The 14,887-nt window shown below is 50.1% G+C and overlaps 1 pseudogene; it reads right to left on the bottom strand.

The window, feature by feature from the left end:
- LOC135565152 (ras-related protein Rab-8B-like) overlaps positions 1-14,887 on the bottom strand; it is a 71,900-nt pseudogene that overhangs the window by 32,566 nt on the left and 24,447 nt on the right.

Raw genomic sequence — 14,887 nt, 5'->3', positions numbered from 1 at the left:
GTGGTCGTTGTATGAGTCGGTATCTGCTACCGTGGTGGATGTATGAGTCAGTATCTTCTACCCTGGTGGTTGTGGTCATTGTATGAGTCGGTATCTGCTACCCTGGTGGTTGTATGAGTCAGTATCTGCTACCCTGGTGGTTGTGGTCATTGTATGAGTTAGTATCTGCTACCATGGTGGTTGTGGTCATTGTATGAGTCGGTATCTGCTACCGTGGGGGTTGTGGTCGGTATGAGTCAGTATCTGCTACTGTGGGGGTTGTGGTGGTTGTATGAGTCAGTATCTGCTACCGTGGGGGTGGTGTGGTCAGTATCTGTTACCCTGGTGGATGTTATCTGTTACCCTGGTGGATGTATGAGTCAGTATCTGCTACCCTGGTGCATGTATGAGTCAGTATCTGTATAGTCCCTGGTGGATGTATGAGTCAGTATCTGTTACCCTGGTGGATGTATGAGTCAGTATCTGTTACCCTGGTGGATGTATGAGTTAGTATCTGCTACCCTGGTGGATGTATGAGTCAGTATCTGTTACCCTGGTGGATGTATGAGTCAGTATCTGCTACCGGTGGATGTATGAGTCAGTATCTGCTACCCTGGTGGTTGTAGTCATTGTATGAGTCAGTATCTTCTACCGTGGTGGTGGATGTATGAGTCAGTATCTGCTACCGTGGGGGTTGTGGTCATTGTATGAGTCAGTATCTTCTACCGTGGGGTTGTAGTCGTTGTATGAGTCAGTATCTGCTACCGTGGTGGTTGTGGTCGTTGTACGAGTCGGTATCTGCTACCGTGGGGGTTGTGGTCGTTGTATGAGTCGGTATCTGCTACCCTGGTGGTTGTATGAGTCGGTATCTGCTACCGTGGTGGTTGTGGTCGTTGTATGAGTCGGTATCTGCTACCGTGGTGGTTGTGGTCGTTGTATGAGTCGGTATCTGCTACCGTGGGGGTTGTATGAGTCGGTATCTTCTACTCTGGGGGTTGTGGTCGTTGTATGAGTCGGTATCTGCTACTCTGGGGGTTGTGGTCGTTGTATGAGTCAGTATCTGCTACCGTGGGGGTTGTGGTCGTTGTATGAGTCAGTATCTGCTACCGTGGTGGTTGTGGTCGTTGTATGAGTCGGTATCTGCTACCGTGGTGGTTGTGGTCGTTTCTTCAGAAAGGTCTGTCAACTCAAATCAGTGCTGCAAACTGAGGGCCGTTTTCAGTGAATAGAATTAAAGAAAGTCTGAACTTCAAAACACACAACAACAACAACAACATTCAAGGCTTTAAAAAGACAAACCACAGAGGCTGCTCAGTGGTTTTAAGTTTAGTAGAGGCTAATCAGTGGTTTTAAGTTTAGTAGAGGCTGCTCAGTGGTTTTAAGTTTAGTAGAGGCTAATCAGTGGTTTTAAGTTGAGTAGAGGCTGCTCAGTGGTTTTAAGTTGAGTAGAAGCTGCTCAGTGGTTTTAAGTTGAGTAGAGGCTGCTCAGTGGTTTTAAGTTGAGTAGAGGCTAATCAGTGGTTTTAAGTTGAGTAGAGGCTGCTCAGTGGATTTAAGTTGAGTAGAAGCTGCTCAGTGGTTTTAAGTTGAGTAGAGGCTGCTCAGTGGTTTTAAGTTTAGTAGAGGCTAATCAGTGGTTTTAAGTTGAGTAGAGGCTGCTCAGTGGTTTTAAGTTGAGTAGAGGCTGCTCAGTGGTTTTAAGTTGAGTAGAGGCTGCTCAGTGGTTTTAAGTTGAGTAGAGGCTGCTCAGTGGTTTTAAGTTGAGTAGAGGCTGCTCAGTGGTTTTAAGTTGAGTAGAGGCTGCTCAGTGGTTTTAAGTTGAGTAGAGGCTGCTCAGTGGTTTTAAGTTGAGTAGAGGCTGCTCAGTGGTTTTAAGTTGAGTAGAGGCTGCTCAGTGGGTTTAAGTTGAGTAGAGACTGCTCAGTGGTTTTAAATTGAGTAATTGAGAAACCTTCTGTAAGTGCATGACTAAGTGACAACAGAAAAACTAGTCATTCATTACGTCCAATTGAGTGAAGCCAATTCTGAGATCGTCATCAGTTGAAGTGCCAAGCAATGAGCATCCTTTAACTCTTTAGAGTGGTTCTGAAGAGCGGTTCTGAAGAGCGGCTCTGAATCTAGCCTTTAGTGCTCTGGACCAGGGATGCATCGTTGAATGACTCCAGTGTCCTTTTGACAGAGGCAGTGTTTTGACAATCATTGAAACATCCATAACGATCTCCAGTGCGATTATCATAAAGATTATATAAAACTAAAAGACTAAAAAAATTAATAAAAATAAAGACATTGGTGAAACAACCACCACAATGAAGTCATCAGCTTTGGTAGAACACTAATCAACAGTTATGTTTTCCTTTCTAGTGTGGGCAGAACATGCAGTACAATACTCTCTTTTCTCTCCATCTCTCCCTGCAGTCATGTTCATTCATCACTTTAAAAAATGACTATATTCTTCTCTAATAGCAAACCAACCCGAGATCCACGTCAAACAAACTCTTCCAATCCTTCAGGTGTCAATCTTTTTCCCCTTAGAAAGATAAAGGCAGGTAAAGAAAGACAAGACACGCGACAACAAAATAAAAAGTTAACTGTGCATCGAGTGGATACAGGGTGAAAGGCAGCTTCAGCTAAACAGGAAGCCAGGGGGAAGGCAGCTTCAGCTAAACAGGAAGCCAGGGGGAAGGCGGCTTCAGCTAAACAGGAAGCCAGGGGGAAGGCAGCTTCAGCTAAACAGGAAGCCAGGGGGAAGGCGGCTTCAGCTAAACAGGAAGCCAGGGGGAAGGCAGCTTCAGCTAAACAGGAAGCTGAACAAACAACTAAGTGTTTCCAGGGGTGAGTTAAAGAACACAGAACGCAGGGTTCAACTGTCAATCAGAGCTGTTGGGGGAGGGGAGAAATGTTCTGCATCCAAAATGCCACCCTATTCCCTATATAGTGCACTACTTTTGACCAGGGCCTGCATAATAGGGCTCTGGTGAAGAGGCTGCACTAGTGGGGTTCCATTTGGGACGCATGCCTAGACTAACTCCTTTGGGGAAGGGAGAGAGAGGGGTGCAGTTGAGGGGCATTCCTTGTTCTTTTCAGAATTGTTTTCGGTTCTCTAACGTGTCATTTTTTTTAATGGAATGGCGAGTCGCTTTCCTCTGTAGCCTACAGAATAGCCAGGCAGTTCAGCAGCAATAAGTAGCCTAGCCTGGCCAAGACCCAGTGCTTTGTAGGTAGCCTGGTACCCAGGCCTGGTGAGGGGTTGGAGGAGTGCTAGGTAGGTAGCCTGGTACACAGGCCTGGTGAGGGGTTGGAGGAGTGCTAGGTAGGTAGCCTGGTTTCAGGCATGGTGAGGGGTTGGAGGAGTGCTAGGTAGGTAGCCTGGTACCAGGCCTGGTGAGGGGTTGGAGGAGTGCTAGGTAGGTAGCCTGGTACCCAGGCCTGGTTTGGAGGAGTGCTAGGTAGGTCGCCTGGTACCCAGGCCTGGTGAGGGGTTGGAGGAGTGCTAGGTAGGTCAGCCTGGTACCAGGCCTGGTGAGGGGTTGGAGGAGTGCTAGGTAGGTAGCCTGGTACCCAGGCCTGGTGAGGGGTTGGAGGAGTGCTAGGTAGGTAGCCTGGTACCAGGCCTGGTGAGGGGTTGGAGGAGTGCTAGGTAGGTAGCCTGCTACCAGGCCTGGTGAGGGTTGGAGGAGTGCTAGGTAGGTAGCCTGGTACCAGGCCTGGTGAGGGGTTGGAGGAGTAGCCTGGTTTCAGGCCTGGTGAGGGTTGGAGCCTGCCAGGCCTGGTGAGGGGTTGGAGGAGTGCTAGGTAGGTAGCCTGGTACCAGGCCTGGTGAGGGGTTGGAGGAGTGCTAGGTAGGTAGCCTGGTTTTAGGTGAGGGTTGAGGTGTGCTAGGTAGGTAGCCTGGTACAGGCCTGGTGAGGGGTTGGAGGAGTGCTAGGTAGGTAGCCTGGTAGGCCTGGTGAGGGGTTGGGGGAGTGCTAGGTAGGTAGCCTGGTACCAGGCCTGGTGAGGGGTTGGAGGAGTGCTAGGTAGGTAGCCTGGTTCCAGGTGAGGGGTTGGGGAGTGCTAGGTAGGTAGCCTGGTACCAGGCCTGGTGAGGGGTTGGGGGAGTGCTAGGTAGGTAGCCTGGTAACAGGCCTGGTGAGGGGTTGGAGGAGTGCTAGTGTAGGTAGCCTGGTAGGGTTGGAGGAGTGCTAGGTAGGTAGCCTGGTTCCAGGCCTGGTGAGGGGTTGGGGGAGTGCTAGGTAGGTAGCCTGGTACCAGGCCTGGTGAGGGGTTGGAGGAGTGCTAGGTAGGTAGCCTGGTACCAGGCCTGGTGAGGGGTTGGAGGAGTGCTAGGTAGGTAGCCTGGTACCAGGCCTGGTGAGGGGTTGGAGGAGTGCTAGGTAGGTAGCCTGGTTCAGGCCTGGTGAGGGGTTGGAGGAGTGCTAGGTAGGTAGCCTGTGCTATGTACCTGGTACCAGGCCTGGTGAGGGGTTGGGGGAGTGCTAGGTAGGTAGCCTGGTTCCAGGCCTGAGGGGTTGGAGGAGTGCTAGGTAGGTAGCCTGGTACCAGGCCTGGTGAGGGGTTGGAGGAGTGCTAGGTAGGTAGCCTGGTTCCAGGCCTGGTGAGGGGTTGGAGGAGTGCTAGGTAGGTAGCCTAGGTAGGTAGCCTGGTTCCTGGTGAGGGGTTGGAGGAGTGCTAGGTAGCCTGGTAGGCCTGGTTCCAGGCATGGTGAGGGTTGGAGGAGTGCTAGGTAGGTAGCCTGGTACCAGGCCTGGTGAGGGGTTGGAGGAGTGCTAGGTAGGTAGCCTGGTTCCAGGTGAGGGGTTGGAGGAGTGCTAGGTAGGTAGCCTGGTTCCTGGTGAGGGGTTGGGGGTGTGCTAGGTAGGTAGCCTTACCAGGCCTGGTGAGGGGTTGGAGGAGTGCTAGGTAGGTAGCCTGGTTTCAGGCCTGGTGAGGGGTTGGAGGAGTGCTAGGTAGGTAGCCTGGTACCAGGCCTGGTGAGGGGTCCAGGAGTGCTAGGTAGGTAGCCTGGTACCAGGCCTGGTGAGGAGGAGTGCTAGGTAGGTAGCCTGGTTCCAGGTGAGGGGTTGGGGGTGTGCTAGGTAGGTAGCCTGGTACCAGGCCTGGTGAGGGGTTGGAGGAGTGCTAGGTCAGCCTGGTTTCAGGCCTGGTGAGGGGTTGGAGGAGTGCTAGGTAGGTAGCCTGGTACCAGGCCTGGTGAGGGGTTGGAGGAGTGCTAGGTAGGTAGCCTGGTTCCAGGTGAGGGGTTGGGGGTGTGCTAGGTAGGTAGCCTGGTACCAGGCCTGGTGAGGGGTTGGAGGTGCTAGGTAGCCTGGTACCAGGCCTGGTGAGGGGTTGGAGGAGTGCTAGGTAGGTAGCCTGGTACCAGGCCTGGTGAGGGGTTGGAGGAGTGCTAGGTAGGTAGCCTGGTTCCAGGTGAGGGGTTGGAGGAGTGCAGGTAGGTAGCCTGGTACCCAGGCCTGGTGAGGGGTTGGGGGTGTGCTAGGTAGGTAGCCTGGTACCAGGCCTGGCGAGGGGTTGGAGGAGTGCTAGGTAGGTAGCCTGGTAAAGGCCTGGTGAGGGTTGGAGGAGTGCTAGGTAGGTAGCCTGGTACCCAGGCCTGGTGAGGGGGGAGGAGTGCTAGGTAGGTAGCCTGGTTCCAGGTGAGTGGTTGGGGGTGTGCTAGGTAGGTAGCCTGGTTCCAGGTGAGGGGTTGGAGGAGTGCTAGGTAGGTAGCCTGGTTCCAGGTGAGGGGTTGGAGGAGTGCTAGGTAGGTAGCCTGGTACCAGGCCTGGTGAGGGGTTGGAGGAGTGCTAGGTAGGTAGCCTGGTTCCAGGTGAGGGGTTGGAGGAGTGCTAGGTAGGTAGCCTGGTTCCAGGTGAGAGGGGTTGGAGGAGTGCTAGGTAGTGGTTCTAGGTGAGGTAGCCTGGTAGGTAGCCTGGTTCCAGGTGAGGGGTTGGAGGAGTGCTAGGTAGGTAGCCTGGTTTCAGGTGAGGGGTTGGGGGTGTGCTAGGTAGGTAGCCTGGTGGTGAGGGGTTGGAGGAGTGCTAGGTAGGTAGCCTGGTTTCAGGCCTGGTGAGGGGTTGGAGGAGTGCTAGGTAGGTAGCCTGGTTCCAGGTGAGGGGTTGGGGGTGTGCTAGGGGTAGCCTGGTTCCAGGTGAGTGGTTGGGGGTAGCTGGTACAGCCAGCCTGGTTCCAGGTGAGGGTTGGAGGAGTGCTAGGTAGGTAGCCTGGTACCAGGCATGGTGAGGGGTTGGAGGAGTGCTAGGTAGGTAGCCTGGTTCCAGATGAGGGGTTGGAGGAGTGCTAGGTAGGTAGCCTGGTTCCAGGTGAGGGGGTTGGAGGAGTGCTAGGTAGGTAGCCTGGTTCCAGGTGAGGGGTTGGGGGTGTGCTAGGTTAGCCTGGTTCCAGGTGAGGGTTGGAGGAGGCTAGGTAGGTAGCCTGGTTTCAGGTGAGGGGTTGGGGGTGTGCTAGGTAGGTAGCCTGGGTGAGGGGTTGGAGGAGTGCTAGGTAGGTAGCCTGGTTTCCAGGCCTGGTGAGGGGTTGGAGGAGTGCTAGGTAGGTAGCCTGGTTCCAGGTGAGGGGGGTTGGAGGAGTGCTAGGTAGGTAGCCTGGTTCCAGGCCTGGTGAGGTGGGGTTGGAGGAGTGCTAGGTAGGTAGCCTGGTAAGGCCTGGTGAGGTATGCTAGGTAATGGTAAGGCCTGGTGAGGGGTTGGAGGAGTGCTAGAAGCCTGAACCAGGTGAGGGGTTGGGGGAGTGCTTAGGTAGCCTGGTACCAGGCCTGGTGAGGGGTTGGAGGAGTGCTAGGTAGGTAGCCTGGTTCCAGGCCTGGTGAGGGGTTGGAGGAGTGCTAGGTAGGTAGCCTAAGGCCTGGTGAGGGGTGGAGGAGTGCTAGGTAGGTAGCCTGGTTCCAGGTGAGGGGTTGGAACAGAGGTAGCCTGGTACCAGGCCTGGTGAGGGGTTGGTAATGAGAATGCTAGGGTAGCCTGGTACCAGGCCTGGTGAGGGGTTGGAGGAGTGCTCAGGTAGCCTGGTATCCAGGCCTGGTGAGGGGTTGGAGGAGTGCTAGGTAGGTAGCCTGGTTCCAGGTGAGGGGGGGTTGGTAGGTAGCTGTCATAGGTAGGTGCTAGTAGCCTGGTCCAGGTGAGGGGTTGGAGGAGTGTGGTAGGTAACAACAACAAGGCCTGGTGAGGGGTTGGAGGAGTGCTAGGTAGGTAGCCTGGTACCAGGCCTGGTGAGGGGTTGGAGGGTGCTAGGTAGGGGTACCCAGGCCTGGCTGAGGGTTGGAGGAGTGCTAGGTAGGTAGCCTGGTTTCAGGCCTGGTGAGGGGTTGGAGGAGTGCTAGGTAGGTAGCCTGGTTCCAGGCCTGGTGAGGGGTTGGGGATAGGTAGGTAGCCTGGTAAGGCCTGGTGAGGGTTGGAGGAGTGCTAGGTAGGTAGCCTGGTTCCAGGTGAGGGGTTGGGGGTGTCTAGGTAGGTAGCCTGGTAAGGCCTGAGGGGTTGGAGGAGTGCTAGGTAGGTAGCCTGGTTCCAGGCCTGAGGGGTTGGAGGAGTGCTAGGTAGGTAGCCTGGTTCCAGAGGGGTTGGAGGAGTGCTAGGTAGGTAGCCTGGTTCCAGGTGAGGGGTTGGGGGTGTGCTAGGTAGGTAGCCTGGTACCAGGCCTGGAGGGGTTGGAGGAGTGCTAGGTAAACCAGGCCTGAATTGGAGGAGTGTTAGGTAGGTAGCCTGGTACCAGGCCTGGTGAGGGGTTGGAGGAGTGCTAGGTAGGTAGCCTGGTTCCAGGTGAGGGGTTGGAGGAGTGTGTAGGTAGCCTGGTACCCAGGCCTGGTGAGGGGTTGGGGTGTGCTAGGTAGGTAGCCTGGTACCAGGCCTGGCGAGGGGTTGGAGGAGTGCAGGTAGGTAGCCTGGTTTACAGGCCTGGTGAGGGGTTGGAGGAGTGCTAGGTAGGTAGCCTGGTACCCAGGCCTGGTGAGGGGTTGGAGGAGTGCTAGGTAGGTAGCCTGGTTCCAGGTGAGTGGTTGGGGGTGTGCTAGGTAGGTAGCCTGGTTCCAGGTGAGGGGTTGGAGGAGTGCTAGGTAGGTAGCCTGGTTCCAGGTGAGGGGTTGGAGGAGTGCTAGGTAGGTAGCCTGGTACCAGGCCTGGTGAGGGGTTGGAGGAGTGCTAGGTAGGTAGCCTGGTTCCAAAGGGGTTGGAGGAGTGCTAGGTAGGTAGCCTGGTTCCAGGTGAGGGGTTGGAGGAGTGCTAGGTAGGTAGCCTGGTTCTAGGTGAGGGTTGGGGGTTGCTAGGTCCAGCCTGGTTCCAGGTGAAGGGGGTTGGAGGAGCTGGGTTTAGCCTGGTTTCAGGTGAGGGGTTGGAGGTACTATTATAGCCTGGTTCCAGGTGAGGGGTTTCAGGAAAGAGACTATGGAGGTAGCCTGGTTTCAGGCCTGGTGAAAGTTGGACTATGCTAGGTAGGTAGCCTGTTCCAGGTGAGGGGTTGGGGGTGTGAGGGTACTATGAAGGAGCAGGGGGTGTGCTGGGGGTAGCCTGGTCCAGGTCCAAAGAGTGCTATGAGGCAGCAGTGGAGGAGTGGGGGTTTCTCCAAAGATGACTATGAAGAGCAGTGTGGGGTTTTCCAAAGAGACTATGAAGAGGTTCCAGGTGAGGGGTTGGGGGTTTCTCCCAAAGAGGGGTATGAAGCAGGTAGGGGGTTTCAGGTAAAGAGACTTCCATTGAAGAGCAAGTAGGTAGCCTGGTTTCAGGCCTGGTGAGGGGTTGAGGAGTGCTAGACAGCCTATTCCAGAAGAGTGCTAATGTGGTGGGGGTTTCTCCAAAGATGACTATGAAGAGCAGTGTGGGGTTTCTCCAAAGACACTATGAAGAGCAGTGGGGGTTTCCACAAAGACACTATTCAGTGTGGGGTTGGTTCCAAAGACACTATGAAGAGCAGTGTGGGGGCCTTTTCAAAAGACACTATGAAGGGCAGTGAGGGGTACAAAGACATATGGGGTTTCTCTTCCATTTTAATAATGAAGAATAGGTATAGGTAGGTGAAAAAGCTGGTTCCAGGTGGAGACACTATGAAGAAAAGTGTGGGGTTTCACCAAAGACACTATGAAGGGCAGTGTGGGGGTTTCTTCAAAGACACTATGAAGAGCAGTGAGGGTGGGGGTTTCACTCCTGATAAATAGGTGAGAGCAGTGGAGGAACGTTATCAGGTAGGTATTGTTCCAAGAGGGGTGGGGGTTTCTGCAACAAGACATCTAGCAGAACTTGATGCTGTTTCAGTCAATGGACACTGTGACAAAAAAACATTGAGACATCCATAGAACAGATGTCCTTACCGGGTTCTTTCTGACACCTGTCTGGAGGACTGTTGTCGTCAAAGCAGACTTGTTTCCCATCTTAAGATCATTGCTGTCAAATTGGAACACACTGAGAGGCATGCTCACAGACACGGAAAACAACAAACATGGGAGTAATACTAAAGACAGAATGTCTCTTCCCAGTGTGAAAAAGGACTGTTTCAAAAGAGACAGACAGACAGAGGAGGAGAAGACTCAAAGAATACTGACAGACAGAATGAGAGTATAGACTGAGTATTGCAAACTACAGACAGACAAAGATAGGATGAAGAAGAATGGACTCAGAATCACTAAGACAGAATGAGAGAGTTTCTAAGAACTGAGAAGACTGAGTAATCAATCGCCAACTGACAAATTTCTCATTATGAGAACAATTCATGTTAGTGTTTACTATGAGACAGAATTTCTCAAAGAGACTAGAAGACTGAGTGATGTGGGGTTTCTCCAGAAGAGACTCATGAAGGGAGCAGTGTGGGGGGTTACAGACAGAATGAGAGAAGACAACTGGGGTATTTACAAAGATACTATGAAGAGCAGTGTGGGGTTTCAAAAGAGACTATGAGTAGCAGTGTGGGGGTTTCTCCAAAGACTAGACAGAATGGGGAAAGACTGAAGAGCAGTTGGGGTTTCTCCAAAGAGACTATGAAGACTGAGTAGTGTACAGACAGACACTATGGAGAGACTACTAGTAATGCTCCAAAGAGACATGAAGAGCAGTGTGGGGGTTTCTCCAAAGACACTATGAAGAGAATGAGAAAGACACTATGAAGAGCAGTGTGGGGGTTTCTCCAAAGACACTATGAAGAGCAGTGTGGGGGACTCCAAAGACACTATGAAGAAGTGACCAAAGACACTATGAAGGGCAGTGTGGGGGTTTCTCCAAAGACACTAGAAGACTGAGTAATGCTACACCAGACAGAATGAAGAGCAGACTGAGTATTGCTACAAAGACACTATGAAGAGAGTGAGGGGGTTTCTCTTTCTCGGGAACGTAATATACAGACAGCCTGCAAAGAATCTCAGACAGAGAAGACTGAGTATTGCTACAGACAGAACCCTGAGAAGACTGAGTATTGCTACAGACAGTCTTTTGAAGGAGGTCACACTGTTTCCTAGGATCATCCTCTCCACGTCAGACAGGCATGCTACAGACAGGAGGAGAAGACTCAGTAATACACAGACAGAATGAGAGAAGACTGAGTATTGCTACAGACAGACAGAAGGAGAGACTGAGTAATACAGACAGAATGAGAGAAGACTGAGTATTGCTACAGACAGACAGAAGGAGAAGACTGAGTATACTACAGACAGAATGAGAAAGACTGAGTATTGCTACAGACAGACAATACTACAGACAGAATGAGAGAAGACTGAGTATTGCTACAGACAGACAGAGAAGAGAAGACTCAGTAATACTACAGACAGACAGAATGAGAGAAGACTGAGTATTGCTACAGACAGAGAGAGGAGGAGGAGACTCAGTAATACTACAGACAGACAGAGACTGAGTAATACTACAGACAGAGAAGACTGAGTATTACTACAGACAGAGAGAAGGAGGAGACAGTAATACTACAGACAGAATGAGAAGACTGAGTATTATTGCAGACAGACAGAATGAGAAGACTGAGTATTGCTACAGACAGACATGAGAAGACTGAGTATTGCTACAGACATAATGAGAAGACTGAGTATTGCTACAGACAGACAGAATGAGAGAAGACTGATTATTGCTACAGACATAATGAGAAGACTGAGTATTGCTACAGACAGACAGAATGAGAGAAGACTGAGTATTGCTACAGACAGAATGAGAGAAGACTGAGTATTGCTACAGACAGACAGAATGAGAGAAGACTGAGTATTGCTACAGACAGACAGAATGAGAGAAGACTGAGTATTGCTACAGACAGACAGAATGAGAGAAGACTGAGTATTGCTACAGACAGAAGAATGACAGAGAAGAAGACTGAGTATTGCTACAGACAGACAGAATGAGAGAAGACTGAGTATTGCTACAGACAGAATGAGAGAAGACTGAGTATTGCTACAGACAGACAGAATGAGAAGACTGAGTATTGCTACAGACAGAATGAGAGAAGACTGAGTATTGCTACAGACAGACAGAATGAGAGAAGACTGAGTTGCTACAGACATAATGAGAAGACTGAGTATTGCTACAGACAGACAGAATGAGAGAAGACTGAGTATTGCTACAGACAGACAGAATGAGAGAAGACTGAGTATTGCTACAGACAGACAGAATGAGAGAAGACTGAGTATTGCTACAGACAGAATGAGAGAAGACTGAGTATTGCTACAGACAGACAGAATGAGAGAAGACTGAGTATTGCTACAGACAGAATGAGAGAAGACTGAGTATTGCTACAGACAGAGAGAAGGAGGAGACTCAGTATTACTACAGACAGAATGAGAGAAGACTGAGTATTGCTACAGACAGACAGAATGAGAGAAGACTGAGTATTGCTACAGACAGAATGAGAGAAGACTGAGTATTGCTACAGACATAATGAGAAGACTGAGTATTGCTACAGACATAATGAGAGAAGACTGATTATTGCTACAGACAGACAGAATGAGAGAAGACTGAGTATTGCTACAGACAGACAGAGTGAGAGAAGACTGAATATTGCTACAGACAGAATGAGAGAAGACTGATTATTGCTACAGACAGACAGAGAAGGAGGAGACTCAGTAATACTACAGACAGAATGAGAGAAGACTGAGTGTTGCTACAGACAGAATGAGAGAAGACTGATTATTGCAACAGACAGAATGAGAGAAGACTGATTATTGCTACAGACAGACAGAGAAGGAGGAGACTGAGTATTGCTACAGACAGAATGAGAGAAGACTGAGTATTGCTACAGACAGAATGAGAGAAGACTGAGTATTGCTACAGACAGAATGAGAGAAGACTGAGTATTGCTACAGACAGAATGAGAGAAGACTGAGTATTGCTACAGACATAATGAGAAGACTGAGTATTGCTACAGACAGAATGAGAGAAGACTGAGTATTGCTACAGACAGAATGAGAGAAGACTGAGTATTGCTACAGACATAATGAGAAGTAGGAGACTCAGTAATACTACAGACAGAATGAGAGAAGACTGAGTATTGCTACAGACATAATGAGAAGACTGAGTATTGCTGCAGACAGACAGAATAATAGAAGACTGAGTATTGCTACACCTGATTGTTTCTAGGCTACCTGCTGTGGTAGCTTCATACCTGATTGTTTCTAGGCTACCTGCTGCGGTAGCTTCACACCTGATTGTTTCTAGGCTACCTGCTGCGGTAGCTTCACACCTGATTGTTTCTAGGCTACCTGTTGCGGTAGCTTCACACCTGATTGTTTCTAGGCTACCTGCTGCGGTAGCTTCACACCTGATTGTTTCTAGGCTACCTGCTGCGGTAGCTTCACACCTGATTGTTTCTAGGCTACCTGCTGCGGTAGCTTCACACCTGATTGTTTCTAGGCTACCTGCTGCGGTAGCTTCACACCTGATTGTTTCTAGGCTACCTGTTGCGGTAGCTTCACACCTGATTGTTTCTAGGCTACCTGCTGCGGTAGCTTCACACCTGATTGTTTCTAGGCTACCTGCTGCGGTAGCTTCACACCTGATTGTTTCTAGGCTACCTGCTGCGGTAGCTTCACACCTGATTGTTTCTAGGCTACCTGCTGCGGTAGCTTCACACCTGATTGTTTCTAGGCTACCTGCTGCGGTAGGTTCACACCTGATTGTTTCTAGGCTACCTGCTGCGGTAGCTTCACACCTGATTGTTTCTAGGCTACCTGCTGCGGTAGCTTCACACCTGACTTGTTTTCAGGCTACCTACTTGTTTTCAGGCTACCTACTTGTTTTCAGGCTACCTACTTGTTTTCAGGCTAGCTTCATACCTCTTCAATGTTCCTGATCCAGTTCTTGATGTTCTCGAAGGACTTCGTTAGTGATGTCATACACTAGCATGATACCCTGTTGGACAAAGGACAGGAAGTGATGTCAGAGGAAGTGACACGCCGTGACATTAACAGGAAAAGACCCAACCTAGCGCCATTCCAGACATGACCCGGTGAAATGTCTGTATGTCTGTGCTGTCGTCAAGTAAGGGGCTTGGGTCTTGACTGTTATCAAGTGGAAATACAAAATCGATCGTGCATGAGAGGAGACAGAGTAGAGTTAGTAGAGGTCATGTAGTGTAGAACAACAGAGAGGAGACGGAGTAGAGTTAGTAGAGGTCATGTAGTGTAGAACAACAGAGAGGAGACAGAGTAGAGTTAGTAGAGGTCATGTAGTGTAGAACAACAGAGAGGAGGAGACAGAGTAGAGTTAGTAGAGGTCATGTAGTGTAGAACAACAGAGAGACAGAGTAGAGTTAGTAGAGGTCATGTAGTGTAGAACAGGAAGGAGGAGACAGAGTAGAGTTAGTAGAGGTCATGTAGTGTAGAACAACAGAGAGGAGACAGAGTAGAGTTAGTAGAGGTCATGTAGTGTAGAACAGGAAGGAGGAGACAGAGTAGAGTTAGTAGAGGTCATGTAGTGTAGAACAACAGAGAGGAGACAGAGACAGAGTAGAGGTCATGTAGTGTAGAACAACAGAGAGGAGGACAGAGTAGAGTTAGTAGAGGTCATGTAGTGTAGAACAACAGAGAGGAGACAGAGTAGAGTTAGTAGAGGTCATGTAGTGTAGAACAACAGAGAGTAGACAGTAGAGTTAGTAGAGGTCATGTAGTGTAGAACAACAGAGAGGAGAGACAGAGTAGAGTTAGTAGAGGTCATGTAGTGTAGAACAACAGAGAGGAGACAGAGTAGAGTTAGTAGAGGTCATGTAGTGTAGAACAACAGAGAGGAGACGACAGAGTAGAGTTAGTAGAGGTCATGTAGTGTAGAACAACAGAGAGGAGAGACAGAGTAGAGTTAGTAGAGGTCATGTAGTGTAGAACAACAGAGAGGAGACAGAGTAGAGTTAGTAGAGGTCATGTAGTGTAGAACAACAGAGAGGAGACAGAGTAGAGTTAGTAGAGGTCATGTAGTGTAGAACAACAGAGAGGAGACAGAGTAGAGTTAGTAGAGGTCATGTAGTGTAGAACAACAGAGAGTAGAGTTTAGTAGAGGTCATGTAGTGTAGAACAACAGAGAGGAGAGACAGAGTAGAGTTAGTAGAGGTCATGTAGTGTAGAACAACAGAGAGGAGACAGAGTAGAGTTAGTAGAGGTCATGTAGTGTAGAACAACAGAGAGGAGACAGAGTAGAGTTAGTAGAGGTCATGTAGTGTAGAACAACAGAGAGGAGACAGAGTAGAGTTAGTAGAGGTCATGTAGTGTAGAACAACAGAGAGGAGACAGAGTAGAGTTAGTAGAGGTCATGTAGTGTAGAACAACAGAGAGTAGAGTTAGTAGAGGTCATGTAGTGTAGAACAACAGAGAGGAGACGGAGTAGAGTTAGTAGAGGTCATGTAGTGTAGAACAACAGAGAGGAGAAGACAGAGTAGAGTTAGTAGAGGTCATGTAGTGTAGAACAACAGAGAGGAGAAGACAGAGTAGAGTTAGTAGAGGTCATGTAGTGTA

Source organism: Oncorhynchus nerka, linkage group LG27, assembly GCF_034236695.1.
Source record: "Oncorhynchus nerka isolate Pitt River linkage group LG27, Oner_Uvic_2.0, whole genome shotgun sequence".
Taxonomy (NCBI): Eukaryota; Metazoa; Chordata; class Actinopteri; order Salmoniformes; family Salmonidae; genus Oncorhynchus; species Oncorhynchus nerka.
Note: the sequence above shows the minus strand (reverse complement) of the source record. Positions and strands in the feature narration are given on the sequence as shown.